The 26,523-nt window shown below is 41.5% G+C and overlaps 2 protein-coding genes across 3 annotated transcripts in view; one reads left to right on the top strand and one right to left on the bottom strand.

The window, feature by feature from the left end:
- LOC111872567 overlaps positions 1 to 26,523 on the bottom strand; it is a 67,538-nt gene that overhangs the window by 20,650 nt on the left and 20,365 nt on the right. The window contains exon 3 of one of the 2 annotated variants that reach the window (XR_004513916.1): positions 11,371 to 11,551. The exons of the other annotated variant lie outside the window; for it this stretch is intronic. The gene's annotated coding sequence lies outside the window, so the exon portion shown is untranslated. Of the gene's footprint in view, positions 1 to 11,370; positions 11,552 to 26,523 lie in introns of those variants that run through there. 2 annotated transcript variants of the gene reach the window in all.
- The window catches only part of LOC111872568 (tumor necrosis factor receptor superfamily member 14), a 35,945-nt gene that overhangs the window by 1,448 nt on the left and 7,974 nt on the right, over positions 1 to 26,523 (top strand). The gene's annotated exons all lie outside the window — the stretch shown is intronic.

Genomic DNA, 26,523 nt, shown 5'->3' with positions numbered 1-26,523 from the left:
ATGGGCGTCCATACCTGTTACAGAGTTAGATTTATTATTATTATTATTATTATTATTATTATCTGTATTGTGTACGAGTTTCTTTCCCAGAAACCAATGCCTATACTAATGTGCTTCTAACAGACATTCTGTATTGTTCCCTGCGTCATCACGCAACCATTTTGGCCTTTAAAATTGAATTATCCTACGTACCAGCGGTTCTCAAACTTCGTGATGTTGTGGTACCCTAAAATGATCCATAAATCTATGCGATTCACCTTGAAGCTATGATGTCATCAGGAGTATTGGGACAGAAATATAGCGTGTTCGCGTTTCTAGGGACCTTCCGGCTTGTGATCACTTTTTCCCAAACAGCCTGTGTTAAGGATTTTACTGACTTACAGACTTAACAGAACTGTTCGTCGATACGCCCACGATTTAAATAATTCTGTAGAATTCGTTAACCCACATTAGAGAACACCCACAGTTTGTAAAACCATGTTTTGAACTAGGCTTGTAGATTTCTAACTACACTGTACAACAATCTTTTGACTGGTATTTACGATGATTTCCACTGTACGAGTTTAATTCCTCAAATCTAAAAGTTCTTGAAAAAGGTTCTGTTTCATTTATAGAGACCGCCTCTGTGGTCTAGTGGTCAGAGTTCCTGGCTACAGATCCGGAGGTCCCGGATTCGATTCCCGACGCTACCAGATTTTCTGACAAGTAGTGAGTCGGGAACGGGGCCCACTCAACCTCGTGAGGATAATTCAGGAACTACTTGAATGGAAAAGTAGCGGCTCCGGTCTAGAAAACCGAGATTAACCGCCGTGGGGATTCGTTGTGCTGACACGTGACACCCTCTATCCGCTAAAGTTGGCACTAACTTCGCCGACAAGCGACGGTCGCTCGGCATTCACATTCGTAATCTTGTCAGAGTCAGAGTCAGAGTCAGAGTCAGAGTCAGAGTTTACTACCAGCTTAAATGTAAGTTTGCAAGGTAATTTTCTAGTCCTTGCCCCTTGCATTCAGCTAACACAAGACAGTCTAGTGGCTGGCTCATGTGAAAACAGTAATGAAAATTCAGGCGTCAATAAAAACAATTTAATACCGTCACCAGCTGAATGACTGTAAGCTTTCCAAAGTCTGTATTCCTTGGATGTATTAAAGCAGTTACATTACAGTTTAGTAAAATATATTACATTATATTACATTAAATTTATGGCATATATTACACCGCGCGTCTTTGTTAAAGTTCAGATTTGACGAGTCGTGAATTTTCAGTGTCAAGGCGTCTGCTTAGAACATGGTCTCAGACATCATTACCATAAAATTAGTTACAGTGATCACACCTTCGTTGCGTCATTTCGTGAAACATCATTCATATCCCCGAGGTACAAAACAAGTCCTATCCCATTCTGACTAACCAATTATTTTTTCTTTTAGTTTCTTGGGGTGGGGTGAGACTGAGTCCAATTGGTACGTCTTCCACTCTCTTGCCTATTTTACCGACCCCTGATGATAGATGTTGAATGTGGAGTAGCCAGTGGAAAGATAATTGGCAGAGGAAAACGAAGTACTCGGAGAAAACCTGCCCTAGTGCCACTTTGTTCACCACAAACCTCACATGACCTGACCCGGCCTCGAACCCGAGACGCCGCAGTGGAAAACGGCGATTAACCGCCTGAGCTATGATACGGCCTAATTAATATTATATGCTGCTTGCATGAAATGCACAAAATGAACACAGAAATATACTGCTCTGTCCTCATGTTTTCTCTACAAATCGTTATATCAGTATTAATATTATATGATATTTTTGTTTCGTATCTAAAATTCATACAGAACTTGTAACGGCATACCTTCACACTAAACCAATGTTGTAAGTAAAGTAAGTAAAGCTATCCCTGTAACCGGCTATGGAGGCCCATGGGGTTCTGAGATGTTGAGGTTCCCACATTTTCTAGACAATCAGCTCATAGATGGAGGCAAGGTTGTCAGCCCTACGCGCCGGCCGCCCCCAAGAACATTCCTGGTACTCATTTCTGTTAGAGGCTGAGTCGACCCTAGGATCATAGTGCGGCTAGAAGGATTAGGTCAACTGAAAAAATCCAATTACCTCATCGGGATCTGAACCCGCGACCTTACGGCTTGTAGCATAGTGCCTCAACCAACTACTCTACCGCATGCCCCCCCCTTTGTATGGAAACTTACGGTGCTCCCAGTAGCTAGACGCTATGTCAAGTGGTATAATAATAGATCGACTGGTAAAAACGTAAAGCTATCCCTGTAACAGGCATTGAAGGCCCGTAAGGTTGTGAGACGTCGAGGTTCCCACACAGTCTAGACAATCGGCTCACAGATGGCGGTGATGTTTTCATCCTTAGACGCCGGCAATAGACGAGTGGTGTACCGGAAAATAATTGGAAAGAAGCAATCGTGGCATAATCTAGGTACCATCCTTTCATTTTCCTGGAGGAACAGAGGAAAACTACGAAGATTTTCAGAAGAGTGGGTGTCCAGACCGAGATTCGAAACGAACACCTCCAAAATACAAGTCAAAATCTTTACCTCTACGTCAGCCTGTCTTAGTCATAATCCGCCAGTCGTAAAGTAACTTTCACTTTGATTTTGTCTTTCACAACGAGTTAACAGGCTTAGCATAATGCAGTGACAGATGTCACCGGCCTGGAAGCGGATTCGAATACCTCCCCCGTAGCCCTGTGAGTCGTAGGAGGGTACGAAAAAGGGAACCCAGTTCCTGGGGGTATAACTGCGCCACCCTGCTCCGGGGGGATATAAATACGGGGAACTGGCCCTCGACATTGGTAGAGTCCCGATTCTGAGGCAGTAAAATATTGTCATGAGTCCAGCGGGACTCGGACCTGAGAATGAGTGCGCTGGCGAAACCAACAACAATTGCAAACGACAGACCCTGCCCATCTTACCCTCCTTGACTTAATCACTCTAATTATACTTGGAGAATAGTACAAGTTATGAAGCTCCTCATTATGCAGTTTTCTCCAACCTCCTGTCACTTCATCTCCCTTCGGTCCAAATATTCTCCTCAGCACCCTGTTCTCAAACACCCTCAGTCTGTGTTCTTCCCTTAATGTCAGAGACCAAGTTTCACACCCATACAGAACCACAGGAAAAATTATAGTTTTGTATGTTATAATTTTTACGTTTTTGGACAGCAGACGAGAAGACAAAAGGTTCTGGACTGAATGGTAGCAAGCATTACCCGAGTACAAGCATTGAATATCGATTTCAGTAACTATAAAACACTGATTCTGAAATATGTCTTTGTTTAGCCTCAATCTGCTTGTATATAAAATATATATACGAACTTCAAAGCGGTTCATGAACCCAATTTCCTACGAACTACACAATAGATTCGCATATCCGCCTTGCCATTAGGGCTGAGTGAAATGAAATTGGATGCACAGTAAACATTAGTCTTGCTTGCAGCTTGCAGTAAATCTACTTGCCTGCACTCTGTATTCTAATTTCGCGTTTCCTGTACTGGCTGTTGGAAAGTGCATTCACTTAATGAGAAGGACATGGGGGGCGGGGGTGGGGGGAGAGGAGTTTGGATAACTTGTGAACAAAATGCAAAAGCGTTCCAATGGTTTAGCATGCATCTCCACTCGCTTGTCTTGTACTCCGCATTGTGGCTTTCAGCACTTATGATTTACTAGCAATAGAAGTTACTGGCACCAAGGAAAGAAGAACCACAACCAATTGATTAATAAGGTAATCTGATTTGTAACGCAGGGTAGCTCGAAGAGGGCACGACGTTTCGGAGGAACAGACTCGAAGAATACAAGCAAAAAAAAAACAACAAAAATAAGCGGGAAGATTATCTCACCTGGTTTATTTCTTATTTTATTTTTTATCCTGAAGATGGATGTGATATTTTTCTCCGAAACGTCGGGTTCTCGCTGTGGTAAGCCTAGAAGACCGTGCTATGATAGGTTGATATACCGCAAACTAGCAAGTTAGCTCAGCAGGTAATGCTTCTTACTTCTATTCGGAAGGGGTCCATTTCGAATCTGGGGCTCTTTTTCCGTGGGTAAAGCTGCAGGGGCGTGAAGATGACCACTTACTTCTACCTAGTACGGAGGTTAAGAATGACGGATCTACACACCCACTCAATCATATGTCTTCATGGCGTGGTGTCTGATTACGTAACTAAGTATTTTTTTTCCCCCCTTGGCACTACAGCTCCAGTGGGCCTAAGCCTATCTCCATGAACTTCTCCGTTCACTTCGGTTTTTCTAGATCTTACACATTCGGTAGGACTCCTTGGGCGGGTGATCAGCTCGTCGCAAGGCCTCTACCTGTACACAAACACAGAAAAACGCACACACACAAACTAAACATCCATGTCCTGAGTGGGATTCGAACCCATGATCCCGGTTTCCAAGCAAGCGAAGACAGTACATGCCTTAGACCGCTCGGCTACCGTGACCGGCCCGTAACTAAGTATAGGATTAATATTATTTTTAAAACTTTTCATACCTTGAAACGGAAACTTTACGTATATTGTGATGTTTCGAAACTTGTTTTCTTTATATGAAAGGAGTCTGCCGTGTGTTAGCTCCTCCCCTCTCTTTAAAAATCATCATAAGAAGCCAACAATGTTCCGCTCCAAAGATTCCATAGTTAGGAAGGTGAATGCATTTTCCAACACTGGAAAAAAGAAAATTTGAAATGGCTTTTTAGCTTTGACACTTCTATAAACACGTTGGTTTTTGGATGAAAAAATGAAGCACATGGTTTAAATCAGTATATTGTACTCATGATACTATTTCCTCCCGAAATATCTTTTGTCAATTTATTCGCCCCCCTTTTTTACAGTGAATAATGTTCATTCCATCTCTTTCTCCCTTTTAACAATAGTATGCACTTCGCTATAGAACAATTCTGCTTTTTTGTTCATTGTAGCATTATAATAAAGGAGGAATAGCGAACACTGCAGAATGCTCGTCCTTCATGCCTTCCTGAGTCTGACTTCCTCTGCAATATATTTTCTAAAAAAAGTAAAAAAGCCTCCCCGCCCACCTCCACCCTCTTAATAGTAAGTCAGGGCACCGCCCACGTATAGTGTGTATGTCACTAGCCATGTTACAATTCCATTTAAATATAACTAACACCGTGGAGCTGAACCTTTCTTGAGGAGCCGCCAGTCCCTTAGCCACTCAAGAATTTCCCAAAATATTGCGGAAACAGAAGGCTGTTTACCTTGTTCAAAAGAGCCCTCAACTGGTCCCTATCCTAAGCCAGATCGATCTAGTCCACATCACAACATTCTATCTCTCTGGGATCCATTTTAAAATTATCAACACTCCTACGTCTTGGTCTTCCTAGTGGTCTCCTTCCTTCTGGCTTTCCCACCAATATCATATATGCATTCCTCTTCTACCCCATTTGTGCTACATGCCCTGCCGATCTCATCCTTCTTGACTTGATCATTCTAATTATACTTGGAGAAGAGTACAAGTTATGAAGCTCCTCATTATGTAGTTTTTTCCAACCTCCTGTTACTTCATCTCTCTTCGGTCCAAATATTCTCTTCAGCGCCCTGTTGTCAAACGCCCTCAGTCTATGTTCCTCCCTTAATATCAGAGACAAAGTTTCACACCCATACATAACCACAGGCAAAATTATAGTTTTGTATATTGTAATTTTTAAGTTTTTAGACAGCAGACGAGAAGATAAATGTTTCTGGACAGAACGGTTGCAAGCAATCCATTTAAAGAACGCAAACACGAATTACTCAACAACTGATGAACTGTTAAGCCCTCACTGAAAAGTAATAAAAATGCGTCCATTGGGTTTCCCAAGTCTGTCTGTGCTCACGTAACATCTCGTGAACTAATGAACGGGTTTTCATAATGTTTGATCTTGAGGCAGTTCCACTAAAATCCGCCGATATTTTTCAGTTTTGTTTAAAATCGAATATAAAAACCCCTGTGTGACAACCTCCATGCGATTCTACGCATGTTCCGAACATAAATATTAATCAGACTGAAAATTCTTTCAAAGTTTTATCATCGTTGGCAAAACAGGCCATTTTTAAGCCATATATTTCCTTAGAAGAGTCTGCAAGATTTCTCTATTCCCGAAGGTAAAGGCAAAACTGTTCCTGTGTTTAATTAATTGAGTACTATACCACGAAGACGTATGGGGTAGTGGATGTATAGATCTAGGTATTCTTGATCTTGGGACTAGTTGGAGATCAGTGGTCAGCTTTACCCCCAGGAAAAGACAACCCGCTACCCACTGGATAATAATCTGATCCCCACAGCCAGTCTGGACGAACTAGAAAGGATAAAAAGTTTGCCTATATCGGAACTTGTCCTCTTACCCCACGGACATCCAAGCCGTAGCAAGTCGCTACACTGACTGCGCTATCCCGACTTGGTATGTCTTTTCTAGTTCATTTCCCTCAGAACTTCAATATTATAACACTCCACTCCAGATTTCCTTCTCTGTTTAGGTCTTCATCTTTTAGATAACCAGTTTTTTTCATCAGATGCGAAATAAAAGTTTAGAAAAACAAATTATACATTCTAAACCCAATTGCCTGTATTGCAATATTATGCTTACATTTCTTAATACTGTATACCTAGTCCCTGAAGGCAACATCTGCATACTAACCATCAAATAGTTCAGTAACTTCCTCCCAGTCCGAAAAGCGACCAGGCTAAAACATGGATTAATAGGGATTTCAATTTCGATTCCCGACTGAGGACAAAGATTTTTCTCTCCTCCAAAGCATTCACATCGACACTGGCACCACCCAGCCTCCTAGCCATTGGGTACCAGATGCTGTTTCTACAAGGAAGAGTCAGTAAATATATCATAAATTATTATAAAACGTAAAACATGTGATATTTGAACCTGAAAAAAAAAGCACTTCTTTCTCGATATATCCTCCACTAACATTGATAAACTTGTCCTATCTCTTTACCAGTGCGTCGAAATCCGCAGCACAAAAGTCTTTTGACTGTTGTCTCAGCCACTTCCGCACTTGGTCGGCCATCATCTGCGACTTTGGAATGTCGTTGAGAGAATTTCTCAACCCAGTTGTGACCCGTTTTAAACGACGGACCCTTCCCGCCGTAAACATGAAAAATTTCTGTATGAATGACCTTTACATTGTGTCCTACTGCCCATAGAAAACACACAAGAGGACGCTGTTCTTCAGTAGTACAGTCCTCAAGCTCGGTTGCCATATTGACTATCGAAACCAGCCTCTGAACATGGCATGCGCATCTGTTACCTAGAAGCTTGACTGCGCTGCTACCTAGCACTACGCATAGAAAACCTATTACGTCCATTACAGCTGTTTTACTCCCATTTGTGGCCTGTTTGCTGACTCTCCCTCATATACCGGCAAAGTAGTTATGGAGTGAACTGTTTTCAACCGCGTTAGCAATAATTTGTTACCATACAATGTATCCCTGTACTTAATTATACACGACGACATGAAAACATGGAGCAGTAGAGGTATAGCCCCGCCATTCCTAACCTCAACATTATTTGGAGGTGGGTGTTCACATTCACTCTACAGCTCCCCTATCCCGAAGAAGGCCTGTACAATACGGAGAACACAAAGATATCTTTGCCTGCCAGGAATCGTACCCCGATTTCTTGGTCGTTCACTATATAGTCCAGTCGCTATGCTGAGTGAGATATCCCGGCTCCATAATTCTTACTTTCCATGTTTTCTTTTTATTGCTAGTGGGGTGGTACTAAGTCCCTTGTACTGCGGCCACTTCTGGCCTATTGTACCAGCCCCAGATGATAGGTGAGGGTGATTGTGGAGCAATTGGTGGAATGAAGATTGACAGGGGAAATGGAAGTACTCGGAGAAAATCTGCCCCAGCGCCACTTTGTCCACCACAAATCCCACTTGACCAGAGCCGGGATCGAACCCGGGCCACCGCGGAGGTAAGCAAGCGACTAACCGCTTGAGCTATGGCGCGGCCACACTTTCCATGTTAGTTTCCCATATCTGAAGTACAGTACTCATAATAAACAAAGTATTGAGAACATCCTATCCAACTCAACATCATATGTACATAGACGGACTGTTGCCAAATTAGAAAAATCGATAGCAGTACTATCGTGGGGGTTTGTGGTTCACATGAAACACACCTCTTACTCGAGAACCATGGACCGGAACCATCAAAGTCACTGACAGTTTTCCCACTCCCCAGGCGTAACCTATGTTGCAGTATGCAGTGATGTGGGAACACTGCACTCTATACCAAAGCTCATGAGAGCGAAGTAAACACAGGGTAGTGCTTTCCACTGCAATTGGCTGTTGAAGCAAGTGATAATATAGTTAAGAAAATTCACATTCACTGAAAACCAAACCTCCGCAATTGGCACCACTATATGGTAAACATGACCGCCTCTGTGGTCTAGTGGTGAGCATTCCTGGCTATAGATCCAGAGGTCCGGGTTCGATTCCCGGCGCTACGACATTTTTCTGAGAAGGAGTGGGTCTGGAACGGGGTCCACTCAGTCTCGTGATGATAATTGAGGAGCTGTTTCAAGGAAATAGGGGCTACGGCCTAGAACACTTAAATTGACGTCCGTGCGGATTCGTTGCGCTGACCACGCGACACCCTCTATCCGCAAAAGTTGGCACTAAACTTCGCCGACAAGCGGCGGTCGTTCGGTCGGTATAGTTCGCTTGCGGACTAAAATGACGGTGTTTGTTTTTTGTTGTATGATAAATATTTCCTCGCTTATTCCTACGCCCTTTACTTCTTTTCAAGCCATATTATTTGTAATTGTTGCGCGTGTCAGGCGTCAGTTCTTGTGAAAATCACTTCACATAGACTTCGATGTGCCCTTTTTTTAAAGGTTATTTTACTACGCTGATAGTGGAATGATAGGATGATGGATGAATGATGAAAAGGACTCAGAAGAAAGCGATCGTGGTCTAATCGAGGCACTATCCGGCATTTTCCGGGGGACTGAGACTGCAAATTTCTTCACTCAGCATGGCCGGTGTTCTCGTCCATATTTGAACCGAGAATTTCAAGAAAACAACGTTAACCCGTTGGATACTTGAATTGCATCGAATAGAATACTCGTATGATGTCCTTGGTGGAAATAATCTATGTATGAGTTTTATTTTTCCTGTCAAACACAACGATATACCAAAAACTCGCTCACATTTCACTGTGCATAACTGAGCTTATTGGTCGTATAATATCACATGATTCAGCTCATGGAGCCATCATCAGGTAATACATTAACAAATCTCATACTATTTAACTGTGCCTCTTATATGGAAGCTAATCATTGTTTGTTACAAAAAAACGAAAAAAAAAATATGGGGTGCTCCTTTCCTCTTCGTAATATTTTTCCAGTGAACCATGAGAAAGGTCAGATAGGCATATGATCTCTGTTAAAAGAAGGATTCTATGTTCGTGGATAAAACGAAGTGTAGTCCGTTGAAATTGAAACGACAATTCGGGACGAACATGTCGCTTCCATCTTCAGGATCCAAAAGAGAAGACAAACAAGAAACCGTCGTGAAATTAGGTGGCAAGCAGAGCTCTTTATCAATGTTTTTATTTAATGTAATTCTCGCAAATAACGCAGATTTATTAAATATAATTAAAATTTTGCGTTTTATTTGTAAGTAGAGAAAAGTTTTATATGCTACAAGGTGCTTGTGGAAGCAGACAGCTGGATATGAGAGGCAAGGTGTAGTGAACAACAGGTGTTACCTGTTATCGGTGGACTTCTTCTGAGACGCAATACCCAAGGGAAGGCAGCTGGTAACCATAGAATATATAACAGTAGCAGTGGGGGTGTTTCAGGTAATAAAAAGCTGCTCAAGCAAGCATTGTATAGTCAAATCACACGCAGTCTTGAAGAGTTCCTTAAGGCAGAATGAGTTCAGGTAGCCAGGTAAGGATTCATCGACAGTGTCAGTAGGGGTTAGGAATTAATTTTAACGCCTCCAATTAAAGTGTTCCTCTTTATACGTGAGTCAGTATCACAGGAAATTCAATTATTAGCTTCCTGACCACCTGACACAGTGATGTGTAGTCATAACAGGCTTAATAACTATTTAAAGTTACACTGAAATGTTCCGAAACATAGTTCATGTTTATGGATTAGGGTTTCGGACCTGAACCAATTCAGAATTAATTTCTGAAGTTTTTACAGGGTTACCATCCCCCCCACATATACTGTCTATATTAGAAAGGTAAACTTGTCCCTATGGTTAATTAAGTAAGCAACATAATAAGATGATATGTGGGAATGGAGGTGTAGCTCCACGATTCTTGACCTCTGTACGAGATGAAGGTGAGTGGTCAGCCTCACATCCTCGCCTCTGGGTGTGCACCAGGGCCGGTATAGACGTCACAGAAAAGAGAAATATCTTGCCCCAGCAGGAAATCGAAGCCCGGCCGTCGAGCCCGTAGCCCGTCTCTATACCGACTGAGCTATCCCGGCGCTTCCCTATACTAGAACAAGATGTAAATTCCCATTTAAGTGTATTTATTTTATTTCTCTGTTTTGATTACATGCTGTTAAAACCATGACATGTTTCGGTCACACAACACCATCTGCAGGAAGTGTACCATATTGTGACATGTATACCCGATGCTAGGCAACGACCCCAAATAAACAGCTATAAAACAACCATTGCTAGATAATGGCAGTAACATATTCGTAACACGCACGCTGTCCGTGCGACAGCTACGTGACACAACAACAGAACTGTTGGGACAGGTGTTTTCTGTGCGGTCCGTGCCGAGATGTTATAAGCAGGACACGTCTAGAGTTTAGTTAGTTGTGAGACAGTCTACGGCCAGTTAGGATTCGAATACGGAAGCTTAGGAAGCTATGGCATTAGAAGCCGTTACCAGGCGACAATCAGTGAAGATGCAACAGACTGAGAAATCTTAGTGAGTGTTGTAATGAACTGCAGAGTGTGTGAATTAGCGATAGCGCTACAGTTACTTGTCGTTACGATCTGTAAGTGTTCAATAAATCCGATTACCAATCCAAACCACGTCTATAGTCACACTTACACACGTGATAGTATTGAAGGGAAACTCTACAATTCAGATATATGAAGAATAGAGGATTTAAAATATCATAATTTTCTTCATGGATTAGGCCATGCCTGGTCTGTTCAGCCCTCTTGAAGAGTATGCTGGCCCTCCATTTTAACTGTGGGCGTAACATGTTTCGCCCTCCAAGCTCCCCAGAGACAAGACATTGGCCCTGAAGATGGCAATAGCTTTGCTTACTGAAACACTGAAAAAACTTCAATTTTCTATGCGGCTTATTCCTGAAAGCCGAAGTTATACAATAAGCTCCAATTACAAGAAACTAAAAGCAGATGGTATAACAAACGCTCAAAGTATATTTCACGAGTTCTTATTTCGAAAGTATATTCTTAATTACGTTATATGTTATGAGCATCTGCTTTCTCGTTTTGCACCTGGAATGGAAGTTGTTGCGAAACCCAGCTGCTTCCAGGTGCAATCTACTCGTATGAACCGAACACATGCTCTGGAACCTGAAAATTTAGAACAGAAAGTTTAGCCCTGACCAAAGAAAATGACACAAATAAATATTAAAAGTGTATGATTTGAGGTTCTCACAGCGGTGATTATGAAGAATTCTATTTTCCTGGGATATAACGCTGTGTAGTTCGTTGGAAGTCAACCAATGTTTCGGAGAAACATATCTCCTCTGTGTTCAGGGTCGAAAAAGAAGGCAAGAAACCGGCGTGAATCAGGTCTGCTTGTTATCTGCTCCGCGCTGGTTTCTTGCTTGACTTATTCGTCGACCCTCAAGACAGAGACCACATTTTCCTCCGAAACGTCGGTTGACTGTACAGCGTTATATCCCAGAAACTCTTCATTGACAGGCAGCAGTTTATGGTGGCAATAGGATATATAGTTATGGACCTTGGTATATAAAACCGTCAAGTCTTGGTCTTCTGTCTTATGTACCTTAGCAAGTAGTTACGAAGAGAAACAAGAGATAGCAGCATCGGTCGACACTGCAGACGGAGGTAGTAGGTTATTCCGAAACGCCGGTAGAAGTTTTAACAGACTACATGGCGTTAATTCCTAGAAAATATTAATCTTCAAATCACTTTTATTCTATGTGGACGTACATGTCAATTATAAGTGTTGTAAATAACCCTAATTATCTTCGTAAAAAATAATTAGAAAGATTTGTTTCGACAAGTGCCATTAAGTCAGAGTGAGGTTTCTTTAGTGATAACATNCCAAAATGTTGTAACAGAAAGTTCAACTTCCCCACCCTATTTGCACCGCGCATATCTGCACAAAGTCTTGCCAATCAAAACTGACAACACTGCCTCTGCGCTGTACTCTATTCGGTCTGTCTACGCAGTGCATGTAAACAACAACAATGCGGGTATGTTAGAGCCTGTTCGCTTCTTATGACTTCACAGGTGAGAGACGTACGTTTCGCGCTGTACACCTGACCCCTGGCCCTTCCTTGCAAAAGTACTGCAGCAAGACAGCAGTATCAGGCTTCGTGGTGCCTGTATTCTTTTTTCTCTCCTCTTGCTCTCATTTTGGAGCATAGGGCTGATTTCTCAGTTTCATGATCATTTTTACAGACGGTAGGACTCCTTGGACGGGTGATCAGCTCGTCGCAAGGCCTCTACATAAACACAGGACAACACAAACACAGAATAAACGCCTTGTGTGGGATTCGAACCCAAGATCCCGGCTTCCGAGCGAGCGAGGACAGTACATGCCTTACACCGCTCGGCTACCGTGACCGGCTTGTGATGTCTTGAAACCCTAAAAAATACACATATTTAAGCGACGTCCCCCCTTCCCCAACTCTACCTGTCAGCGAAAAGTGCGGTTCTGCACATTGTTGCAGGTCCCTAACAGGCTGTACGGTGACAGCAGGAACATGAATACCTTCACCACCCCTCAACACATACAGTAAATGTATAAAATATACCTCCACGGTCGCATAAAGTGCTTTCCTGCATTGATGCAGGTCTTTATGAAGCTGTTCGGTGACAAATAACATTAGAGCTTCTCTATACCTATTCTCATAGAATGCTCCTACGCTGTCATAAAAATCACAGTTATGTACATTTTTGCTGGTGCCTACCAGGCTGTAGAATGACAAAAAAAATCATGGAAAAGCTATCCCTGAAACAGGCCATGGAGGCCCATAGGGTTGTGAGAGGACGAGGCGCCCACATTTTCTAGACAACTGGCTCAAAGATGGCGTTGAGGTTGTCAGACTTACGCCCCGGCAGCCCTTTACCCTTAGGAAGAATCCTGGTACTCATTTCTGTTAGAGGCTGAGTCGACCCCAGGGTCATAGTGAGGCTAGAAAGATTAGGTCAATTGAAAAATCAGTGAACTCATCGGGAATCAAACCCGTGACCTTCCGACTTGTAGCATAGTGCCTCAACCAACTGGGCTACCGCGTTCCCCGTACAATAAGAGGAACATAAATGCCTTAACCACAACTCTATACCTATATTGTGCTATAAAATATTCCTGTACAGTCACAAAATCTGGCAAAATTCTTCGCCTTCTGCAGCTACATTTACGTAATGACTTGCCAGAACTGTACATAATTTAAATAATTCTTGAGAACCTGGCAACTCCCCCCCCATCCCCGCACTAAATTATCGTACATCATGACACCCTGGGGCTTTGACCCGTTTTGAGAATCAATGCATTAAGACACAGCGAACACTGTATAATAATAGGCGTTTTAATATGTACACTTGTAACTGGTCCTGTTACCTCCTCGTTTGTTTAGATGACAGATCCATCCTCTCGTCAAAGAGGATATAACATAAGGAATATGACCGCAAGCGTTTAGTTGGAAAATAAAATTATTGGTCGTTAGTCTCAAGCTGCTTGTTGCAGCAGTTCAGCTGTGAAGTATTAGCCAACAGGCAACGATGTGAGCACAGAAGCTGAAGAATCTCCATTGTTAAGATCCGTTACCAGGAAACGATTAGTGAAAGCAGACTGAAGAGACTTAGCGTGTGCTCTAGTGATTTGTAAAGCGTGGAGGTCAGTGATATCTTTATAATTACATGCAGTTCCCAGCTGTGTGGTCAACAAATCATGTCACCAACCCAAATCCCGTCTATAGTCATTCTAACACGTGACAATATTTATCACTAGATGACGCCACTTTTTATCTCAAAACTTAGAATTTAATTATCCACAGTGGCAAAACAGCCCTTTCTGAGCACATATTTTCTTAGAAGGTTCTGCCACATTAGGCCATCCGGTTTTCACTTCATTGGATATCGCAACAATAATAATTTTGCAGAGCAAGGTCGTCAGCCTTACGTCCAACCCTCAACTAAGAGGACAAATTTTTGTGTGTATGTGTGTGTGTGTATATATATATATACACACACACACACATATGTATATATATATATACACATGTATATATCCAAATGATAGGGTGGGGTACGCGGTAGCGTAGTTGGTTGAGGGCACTATGTTACAATTTTGAAGGTCGGGGGTTCGAGTCCAAATGAGGTGGATTTTTTCTGATTTTTTCTGAGAATTAGTGGGTCTGGTCCACTCAGCCTCGTGATGAGAATTGAGGAAACCGAAATTAACGGCCGTGTGGATTCGTTGCGCTGACCACGTGACATCCTCTATCCGCAAAAGTTGGCATTGAACTTCGACAACAAGCAGCGGTAGCTCGGTCGGTATAGTTCGCTTGCGGACTAAAATCATGGAGTTTCTTTGTTTTTTTACCATTCTTTTCTCCATTAACTTAATAGTTATGAATTACTCCTGATAACCTAAACTGGCTGCGTTTTATATAATGTACAGATCAGTCATGTATACTTATTCGTAACATAATCTCATCTTGGTTTGTTTTGTTATCTGGTGTACCATAAGGGCCAGTGTTGGGACCACAATATGTAACCGATCATTCAAAATATCTTCTTTTAGCAGATGATCGTAAAGTTTTCCATGCTATTACGTCGACTAGAGATTAACTATTTACTTTCAGATATTTTTGTGCAAACTATAGACGTTTTGGTAATTTTATGAACCTTAACCTCAGTAAAATTAAAGAGTCACTGAGAAGACAAACATGCTAAACTATCAGCATGTCCTTGGATAAGTTTTCGTATTGCGAAATTATTTCGTAAATTATTTTGGTGTGTAGAGAGACTTCAAACATTTACTTTTATCATCAAGTTGATTTTTAGCCTACTTTTGTAAAGTTGCCTCATGCGATCTCCATGTTTTCTGCGTGTCTGTGAACCCCACCCCTTATTAACTTTTGAATATCTGAACCAGTCTTTATAGAACTTAGTGCTGTAGCATGTAGACCTGTTGCTAAGTAATGTTTTTGTAAACAACGGCCGTTACTAGGCTATAGCCCATTTGTGACATCACGCAACAATAGAGGAACTGCTGGGAGAGGTGTTTTCTATGCGGTCAGTTACTGACCTTATATTTTGCTTCGGTGAGATAGACAGTAAAGTGACTAGACTGCCGTGATAGCTAATACTATTAGGATATTTATTTATATATATATAAAAGGGCATAATCTGCTGTACCTAGCCTGGACTGACGGAGGCCGTGTAAATATTGTACATTTATATAAGTATGTATTGCAAATATGTGTAAATACAGACAATGGACAAATTACTACAGACTGACTAACAAATGACAGACCCGACCTCTCGTCAGAGAGGGCGCTACACATGGACAGGACAGTAACTTTCATACAAAAGAAATATCTGGTCATGAGCCCCAGCTGGGGCTCGACACCAAGACAGACAGACTGACTGACCGTCAGTGGTAACGTGACTCTGACTCTGACTAGACAGTAAAATATGGTCACGAGTCCCAAGGGACTTGGACCCGCGAAAGACTGTGCTGGCAAGGGCCAGCAGCATATACAAAAGACAGACCCGTCCTCTTGTCAGAGAGGGCGCCCCACAGAAACAAGACTGTAACTGTCAAATGGTAATAATTAATATCTGGTCATGAGCCCCAGACTGACTGACCGCCAGTCGCAATGTGACTTTGACTTTGACTTTAATCTTCAATATGCCACTAATGCATGGAACTCTATTACGATTCACTTCAGTGAGTTTCAGCGAATTAAAAAGAATCTGCAGATCATTGCGACAAAAGACTTTTTCAGAATATTAAGTATAATTACGATTATTTCTCAGGCGTAGGCACCCCACATAGTTTGGAATAAATCTTTATATGGGCGCTAAATATTCTCTTTCGGTTTCTCAAACAGTCAGCATTCGTATTCCTGCTCAGAATTTACATAACTTTTCTATCTTCAGTTGTTCCTCCAGTCATTGTTCATCAACTGCATGTGCTTCTGGTGCTAATGCAATTATATACGAATGGTCGCCAATTGCGGTTAACTTCCTGAAAATCTCCGCGGTTTAAAAGACAAAGGTCTTACGGGAAAGTGGGGGTTAAGGGAACCGCGGCTGCTGTTAACATTCGTCAAAGCCTGATTAAGAAGTCTGTTCATATACTAGACATAAAACGATTATACACAGGCAAAATAACATGTTTAAAAATAAACTACTCGTAAGGTATAATAAGCTATTGCAAGAAAACGTACAGCAATGATAATATGGGCGCTAGAAAGAGATTTCAGGTGTTATCGCAGCCATATTCCCTGAAAATGAGTATCTCTTAATGTGTAAAACGTATATTTCTCTTCCCGAAATATAAAAACTTGAAAACTACAAACCCAAACTTAGTGATTAGCCAAAAATGGATATTTGAATACACGACTGGCAAAAAATCGCGTTTGGCGAGGGATTGCTGCGTTAATTATGCTTAATTTGGCTTAAGAACATCATTCTACGGCCGACCACAGAGGCCGCGCGTTCTAAGGCATGAACCGTCTTCGCTCTCTTCAAAGCTGGTGTCGTGGTTTCGAATCCCACTCAAGGCATGAAGGTCTGTCATCGTTTATACTGTTTGTGTTGTTCGGTGTGGATGTAGCGCCCTTGCGACGGGCTGATCCCCCCCTCCAAGGAGTCTTACCGATTCTGTATAGGATTTTTTTTCCCTTGGCACTACAGCCCCAGTGGGCCTAGGCCTATCTCCATGAACTTCTCCGTTCACTTCGGTTTTTCTAGATCTTACACATTCGGTAGGACTCCTTGGGCGGGTGATCAGCTCGTCGCAAAGCATTTACATGTATACAAACATAGAGAAACGCACACAGACTAAACATCCATGCCCTAAGTGAGATTCCAACCCACGATCCCGGTTTCCAAGCGAGCGAAGACAGTACATGCCTTAGACCGCTCGGCTACCGTGACCGGCCTGTATAGGATTAAGAAAGTGAAAAAGCGCCCAAGATCCAACAAAGGGCTGTAAAGCCATAGAAAGATTCGACTGAATGAGAACCTTATGCAACATCACGATTAAGAGAGTCGCACTTCTGCTTAGTATTCAGAAGGCCCCGAGGTCCACTGTCGTCCCAGAGGCAAAATATCGTAAGAGAGGTTGTTCACATTTTCAAAACATTAATTTGGAATTTATTTGTGATAATTTTCGAGTTGCTCTCTTTCTTCCGTGACACTGCACAGTTACATGCGGTGTTTTGTTTTTTCTTACACCTGTACTGCGTAAAATCATATATCTTTCGTTTCGCATGGGTCAGTTATTGCGACTGAAAAAAAACTAAACTCCGTGGCTTTTAGTTTGCAAGCAAAGTATACCGACAGAGCGGCCGCCTCTTGTCGGTGAAGTGAGTGCCAACTTTTGCGGATAGAGGGTGTCGTGTGGTGTACGCAACGAATCCCCACTGCCGTTAATTTCGGTTTTCTAGACCGGAGCCGTTACATTTTCATTCAAGTAGCTCCTTAATTATCCTCAGGAGGCTGAGTGGACCACGTTCCAGACCCACTACTTCTCAGAAAATCTGGTCTCACCGGGAATCGAACTCGGAACCTCAGGATCTGTAGCCAGGAACTCTGACCACTAGACCACAGACGCGGCTGAAGTTTTGCAAATATTGTTCCACTAATATCCCATCAAATTTGCCATTTTTTCCTTCAAGTCTACAGGAATATGCACAATCCACCACGGTATGCAGTTTACCTCTATAGTGAGAAATGAAAAATATTATTAAAGTTGCACACAATATATAAGTATGTACGTTGATGTGACGTCACGCCGGTCGAGTTCGTGGTATAGCTGGTTGCAGAACCAACCCTGATAATATTATGCTAATATATTCAGGTCATGTCTCTATTGTCCAGTGTTATAAGGTCTAATACGCATTCCCAACCGTATGAGAAAAAAATAAAAAAATAAGATATTAACAGCCATTAAGGACACAGAGCTGCTTATTATGTCTTTGCATTCGGAATTATGTTAGAAATTTGTGAATAAATAACCGCTGTTTTAATCAACGTCTCTATATAAGGGAGACAGGGGCTGGTCGTCATGTTGTTTAAGTTTCCGTTACTGTTCACAGCTGTCAATGCGGCCACCAAAATTTGTTACCTGCCCTTCTTCCACATTCAATACGTCATTATTGTAAGCCTCAGGTAAGATGAGTGACTCACATTGACTTATTTCTGCCGCTAGAAAATAAATTGTTTCTCCGTTCCTTGACGCGATCTGTATTTAAATTAGTGCAGGCAAGAATAAGATTGTTACTGAGGGTGTTTCAGAACAGGTTGTTTGGGGAACATTTGGCCCGAAGAGGGTTCAAGTGACAGGAGGTTGGAGAAAACTGCATAATGAGGAGCTTCATAACTTGTACTCTTCTCCAAGTATAATTAGAATGCTCAAGTCAAGGAGGATGAGCTGGGCAGGGCATGTAGCACGAATGGAGGAGGAGAAGAAGAATGCATTTGGATATTGGCGGGAAAGCCAGAAGAAATGAGATAACTAGGAAGGTGGGTGGACAATATTAAAATGGATCTTAGAGACGTAGGATGGGATGGTATGAATTATATTGATCTGGCTCAGGACAGGGACCAGTGGAGGGCTCTTGTGAACACGGTAATGAACCTTCGGGTTCCATAAAACGCTGGGAAATTCTTGAGTAGCTGCACAATTGGCGGCTTCTCAAGAAGGGCTCAGCTCCATGAGTGAGTGAGTGACTGAAGAATGAGATTGTTTGATGTACAGATGTGGCAGATCTATTAGGTTTATTTATATTGAGATGCTCAGAAACGTTTCAATATAAAATATAAGTATGCATGAAAAATTACAGCCTGGTGCCGATCAATAAAACTGTGGCTCAGTTTGCAGCTACCTGCTCACGTTGGTTCCTCGCTCGCGAACTTTTCTACCCTGAAGATGGAAGCGATATATTCCTCCGAATCGTCGGTTCGCACAAGATCTACACGGCGCCACGTCCAAGAAGGCGGAATTATTTACTAAAATTGTCAATCCCTTGGCGAATAACTTTATACATTAATAAATTGTTCGTACCTTGTCATAAGAAGACAAAACATTCGGGCAGTTTGGGTTTTCTTCATGAAGCAGGATTAAAAATAAAAGGTAAAATAATAAAAAACATTAATTTTCAATACATATGACAGAGAACGCAGGCTTGGTTCAGGTTATTTAAGAAGACACTCACGTACTTATATTTCGTACACTTAAAATTGTACACATATATTTGCATACCTCAACGTGTGACAAAACTTATTACAGACACAATGTTCAAATTATGTGCATATGTTACAAAATAAAATTGAAGGAAAAAAAAAATCAAATATATGACATTCAGCCCCGGTCTCCCCGACAGATTAGAATGTTACTGTTACTGAAAGACAAAGTAGACCGGTCAGAGAGGAATCCACGTTCCGTTTATGAATATAGAGACGGGAATTTGTAGATAAGATTATTAACATCGAAGTTTTTCTTCCCCATTCTCCGCATTAAGGTAACTGTTTCCTATGTAGATAGAGGAATTGACACATAACGAGAATGGGAAATACAATGCCTTTATATAGACCTGCCACCGGAAATGCAACAGAAAAAAATTGACCTAGGTCAATTGGATCCTGTACTGTGGAAGTTCACCTGTACCGTTTTTAAAATTTCCATACTGGCTCCATTATAAAATGCCGCGAAGTTTGATGATCGAACTCGTGTGGGTGTTTGGAATCGCTAAAATTAGAAATTGATTGTAAAGATATTACTGTATATAAGATTTCGGGTACACAAAACAAATCCCGAAATGTCAGCTAATAGGAAAACTACGGATTGAAAGCCGATAGGGGAGCACTGAAGTCTCTTAAGGTTCCCAGACAGAAATTAATATGGGGGAACCTGGGGATATGTTTCATATTTTGGTAGTTGAATTCCTTACCTTTTCCGACATATTTAGAGAAATAATACCCCACTCAACACTCGCTTCGTTAATGTTATAAATGGCAGAAATTTTAAATAGAATTTTTTGCCTAAATATAGTCATTTTATCAAAGTAGAATTTCTTGAAATTAAGACATTGTATTCCTCCGAAACGTCGATGAACTTCTATCGGACTACACGTAATTGCATGCCGGAAAATAGTACTCTTCAAATCAGAGATAATTAAGAATAAATGAGGTTCAAAAGGTCACAGAGAATTTACGAAGTAACGTGGTGCCCATTGACCTGATGACCAGGCCAAGAGTGAAGTTCCTCCTAATCGAGGGGTTACCAGACCTATCAGCATGGCCACAAAATGATGAATGAACGACGTAAACGGTGAGGATATCACTTTTAACTTTGTTATGTGTGTGATTATTTATATACTGGGGTATTTTAAGTTCCGTGATTTTTAGGTCAAAGCTAAGAGAGTAACTATCAGGTTAGACTTAACCCGTTAATCTTCTGGAAGGTTGAAGTTTCTATCAGTTTATTTGCCAAAAGAAAAAAAACTCCATGGTCTGTAGTCCGTAAGCGAACTATACCGACCGAGCGACCGCCGTTTGTCGGCAAAGTTAGTGCCGCATTTAGCGGATAGAGGGTGTCACGTGGTCAGCGCAACGGATCCCCACGGCTGTTAATCTCGGTTTTCCAGACCGGAGTCGCTACTTTCCCAATCAAGTAGCTCCTCAGTTATCCTCACGAGGCTGAGTGGACCCCGTTCCAGACCCACTACTCAGAAAATCTGGTAGCGCCGGGAATCGGACCCTGACCTCTGGATCTGTAGCCCGAAACTCTGACCACTAGACCACAGAGGCGGAGGTACTTAGAAAAAAACACTCCGAATATACCTGTTTTGTAGAAAACCCGATAAATTGCAACTATAAAAGAAAATAAATATAAGAAATATTCACTGTTCAGGGGCAAACATAACCATCTCCATAGATCAAATGCTCCTTGCAAGTCAAAACGAATAATATTTTGATTACCAAAGTGAAGCAACAACTGTCAAATATGTTATATGAAAATATTCACTAACAAAATGAATTCTAGTTCGTCATGGATATTTTGCAATTTACATATGTTGTTTGGGATTTGATAATAATTCATTGTAGATGTTGCTTCTGGTCTTTACACCGTGTGCATGTGGGCAATGTTGTCGACGTTTCGAAGGCACATGCCGCCATCTTTTTCATGGTCCGAAGTACTTCGAGGAGTAAGCAATCTGAGTCAGTTTACTTCTTGATGGCTTCATGCTTACCATTTGTCAATGTTTTCTTTCTGAAATCCCAGTTTAATACAAGACTTACTGTACAGCTTGTACAGCAGTAATTATCGTTAAAAGATAGCAACATGTATTTCAAGGAAATAACCCATGTACAAACTTACTTTAATTTCATACGCTGTGGAACAATAATTTCAACTTGAAGAGATGCCCTTTTTTTCGTTACGAAAGACAAAGGCACTAAAAGTAGTAATTATTAAAATCTTTTCGCACTAGTAAAAATAGTAAGGGCTACAGGTCATCTATTTAGACTTGGCTTTTTGGTTGCGCGTGAAGGAAAAAGTTGTGGGGAAGTACTGGCAGGTGGATTTTGGAAGACATGGACGATGACGCATTATAACGAAGGCTATCCTGTAACTCATAAGCTAAAATTGTCCCTGTGCTTAAATAATAAAGCACAACGCCATGAAGGCGTATAGGGGAATGCATATATAGAGACACATTTTCTTGACCTCATCATTAGCTGAAGGTGAGCGATCAGCTTCACGCCCCTGCCGCTTTACCCCTGGTACCTATTGGATAGGAGGCTTGGTGGGCCCCGAGCCGGTCTGGATATTATAGAGAACAGAACATTCTGACACTAGCGGGACTCGAACTCCGACCCCACGGTCGTCCAGCGCGTAGACAGTCGCTATACCGTCTACGCTACATGAACTAATTTAGTCCACTGCGCAGATCCACTGCGCATTCCGACGAGAAGGGCCAGGTATAAAAAACACGGACAGTACATGACATTTCCGTTAGAGTTCCTCTCATCCTATTTCCGCTTTATTTTTAAGAATTTGCTTCTGCGAAAAGTACTATCTTGCTTAGCCTACTTCCTTTGTTACAATGGGTGGGCGAATTTGCGGAAGACTATGATTTTATACAAACAATTACGTTGCCGAGAATTATGCTGCAAATTGCGGCGAGTCCGCTACATGACCGTGACATGTATCAGCCTGTAGGCGTAATATTTCGATCATAATTTTTCCTCCTTTGTTACTTATTTACTTAGGACTGACCGCCTCTGTAGTCTGGTGGTCAGAGTTCCTGCCTACAGATCCAGAGGTCCGGGTTCGATTCCCGGAGCTACCAGATTTTCTGAGAAGGAGTGGGTCTGGAACGGGGTCCACTCAGCCTCGTGAGGATAATTGAGGACCTCTTTCAAGGAAATAGTGGCTCCGGTATAGAAAACCGAGATTAATAGCTGTGGGGATCGCTTGGGCTGACAACGCGACACCCTCTATCCGCTAAAGTTGGCACTAACTTCGGCGACAAACGGCGGTTGCTCGGTCGGTATAATTCGCTTGCGGACTACAGGCCACGGAGTTTGTCTTTTGTTTTGATAAAATTGCAGATTTCGATTCCTAGTAACTGATACATATGTTTCTTTCGGTTGACAATACGTAATCATTTCTGGGGTTCATCCAACCTTATGTGATTTTTCTATTCACAGTATCCGGACTAACTCTGGGGCCCATCAAAAGATGTGTGATTTTTCGGTTCACGATGCCGAAATTTGAACAGGGCATCTCCCGAACACAAATCTACAGCATTACCGAAAGCGACAATTCTATTGCAGAGATATTCCGAAATACTCAACGATTGCTAAATTTATATAATTTATGACAGGAAACTAAACAGCACAAGGGCACACTGGCATGATAAAAATTACTGTCTTCCAGTATGTGACACCGTATAGTCTAGCAGGTGATATCTATATACCAAACTAGACGCCGTCATATCCCTGACGATAGTAATCTTCACATATACCGTCGCAGAAACCTCAAATCTGACGTGATGGCAATGTGTTTAATATCAAGTTTCGTGAGGGTCCGTCAGTTGATTCAAAGGAGCTTTCGGACAGACAGGTTAACGGCCATGTTCTATAGTATTAATTATTTGAAGCAAAGTAGTTTATTCATAAACCACCTACGTTTTGCCCACAGAGCGTATTTATGTAATTCAGAAACTGAAAATTTTGGGTGTGAAACTTGGTCTCTGACATTAAGGGAGGAACATAGACTGAGGGTGTTTGAGAACAGGGTGTTGAGGAGAATATCTGGACCAAAGAGAGATGAAGTGACGGGAGGTTGGAGAAAACTGCATAATGAGGAGTTTCATAGCTTGTACTCTTCTCCATGTATAATTAGAACGATCAAGTCAAGGAGGATGAGATGGGCAGGGAATGTACCACGAATGGGGAGAAGAGAAATTCATATAGGATATTGGTGGGAAAGCCAGAAAGAAAGAAACCACCAGGAAGATCTACATGTTGGTGGGAGAATAATATTAAGATGGATATTAGAGAAATGGGATGAGATGGCATGACATGACATGGACTGGTTCATGATAGGGACCAGTGGAGGGCTCTTGTGAACACGGTAATGAACCTTCGAGCTCCATAAAATATTGGGATATTCTTGAGTGGTTGCACAACCGGCGGCATTTCGAGGAGGGCTCAGCTCAATGAAGTTAGTTAGTAAGTTAGAAACTGAAATTTTATTATTATTATTATTATTATTATTATTATTATTATTATTATGGTTCTAAAGCCCTTTGTTAGGACTTGGCCGCTTTTTTTAAGTTTTCTGACCATACGCACAGTTGGTAGGACTCCTCGGACGGGGGACCAGCCAGTCGCAAGGCCGCTACCTACACACGAAACAACACAAACACAGAATAAACGCACATAATACAGACATCTATACCTCGAATGGGATTCGAACCCACGATCCCAGCGTTCGAGAGAGCGAAAACAGTTTACTGTGATCGGCGAAATATTAATATTATTTAGATGAAATTCATGTTTAAAATAGTGAACATTGACAATAGTAAGAGTCGTAATTCTTATGGAGGTACCATAATTAAAAAGTGCGACCAGTAAATAAGTCGCTATTGTCTGTAATTACATAAGAGCAGCTGCGAAAGGAAACAGTTTAGTGGCCAAATGGTCTAAATGTGGAGTTAGCTACTTCCTGTTGACATCTGATTGGATGTACGATAAAATGCATTACTTCATGTCACACGAAACAGCAACGTAATGTCCCACGGGGGGCAGACTTAATGTGAACACACGCAACAAACCTGTCCGTTATTGAACATATGGTTTTGTGACCCTAATTTGCTACTGAGGACTTAAGCTGTTATACTCATTCCGAATAATTCGGAATTACTGATTTTTTAAACTCTATCCATAATCTATTATTCCGAGAGAACATGACGTTTCGGAACCAGCACCAGTTTCCGTCCTCTGGTGAAAAACTGGGGCTTCACCTACTCAGATGGGTCCGAAAAATTAAAGAGCTAATTTAAAATAACTCGGTAACCTATGTTGATCTGATCCCAGGTTAATATATAAATGTAGACGACTGATATTAGTTGTCCAGTAAAAAAAAAAAATTAAACCCTTTGTGAAGAAGCCAACTTTGTGGATGTCCCCCAACTTTTCGTCTGAAAGTAAAAAACAGACCCAGTTTCCGAAAATTTATATTCTTTCGGAACATCAGACGATGGCCAAAATCCAGAATCTCATAATTCCCAGAGCAATAAACCACAGTCTAATTTTTACAATTGATTTCATTAATTCCTTTCGGCAAACTCCTGCCATCAACCCATCCAACCTTCCAAGTATGTGTCATTAAATGCTCTGAAGCAGTTTAATTATATAACGTATATACTCGTATTAATTAAATTGTAGAGTGAGAAACCACAAGTTCACTTCACTACGCATGCGTTTTCTCGTAACAAACCTAATTAAGAACGCAGTCTTCTGGGTTTTGGCACCGTGTATATGTGGTGTTAACCCGACGTTTCGGAGGAACGTATCGCCTCCATCTTCAGGGTAGAAGGAAAAATTCTTCTTCTCTTTTTATATTTCTTTATATTCTTTTATATTTATATTATTATATTTTTTCTTCTACCCTGAAGATGGAGGCGATACGTTCCTCCGAAACGTCGGGTTAACACCACATATACATGGTGCCAAATCCCAGAAGACTGCTTTCTTCATAGTCACCGCCGTGAAAGCCTCAGATCTTACATAAACCTAACTAATATTCATAGAACATTTTACTTTGTAACGACACTCAATGACGAACAAGAGAAATCGAAAACGAGAAGATAATGTAATACAGAATGAAGTTCGTTAGTGTGAAGAACGCCAGACCATTTAAATAACAAGGTCGTTTGGTATACAAACTGCTAGTGGTTCCCACATTACTGTAGCCCCTAAGTGGACAATAAGAACAGAGTACAACAGCAGTACGGAATTCAGCGAGGGGTCTTTATCAGCAAAACACAAATTAGGGAGGAGAAAAAAAAGTAATTATGCTGATTAAGCTAGTATCTCACGTTACAGGCTTATACACGTCGACAAAGTAATAATATTAATCACCGACTGCCAAAGAAATTACGTTCTGGTCCCTTAAGACAAGTTACAAAGATGCAGCATGTGTTAAAAAGGAAAGCTATGAATGCATGCAATATGCTTCTCACACTATTCAACTGTCACTCTGAGCTGTGTTCCCACACCATTTCCTTTCGCTTGCCTCAACTCACGCATTTCGGCTTCAAGCATTAGCATAACTATATAACTAAAATATAATATACGAGTCTTGAATTTTAATTTCTATTCAATATGCGACTAGGCTAAAAGTTGGATGACTGAGGTGTTTCGGTTCGATTCCAGACGGGAGCAAGAGACTATTCTATCTCCTCCATAGCATATAAGATTCCATACAGAGTATTGCTTCTCTCCAGCTATGATTTAAAATCGAGATATTTCTCTGGTGCAAGGCCTCATACGTGTGGAATTTCAGTAATTGAATATTTTCTTAGCGCTTGCAAATGGTT

Source organism: Cryptotermes secundus, unplaced genomic scaffold (genome assembly GCF_002891405.2).
Source record: "Cryptotermes secundus unplaced genomic scaffold, Csec_1.0 scaffold1045, whole genome shotgun sequence".
In the NCBI taxonomy this organism is placed as follows: domain Eukaryota; kingdom Metazoa; phylum Arthropoda; class Insecta; order Blattodea; family Kalotermitidae; genus Cryptotermes; species Cryptotermes secundus.
Note: the sequence above shows the minus strand (reverse complement) of the source record. Positions and strands in the feature narration are given on the sequence as shown.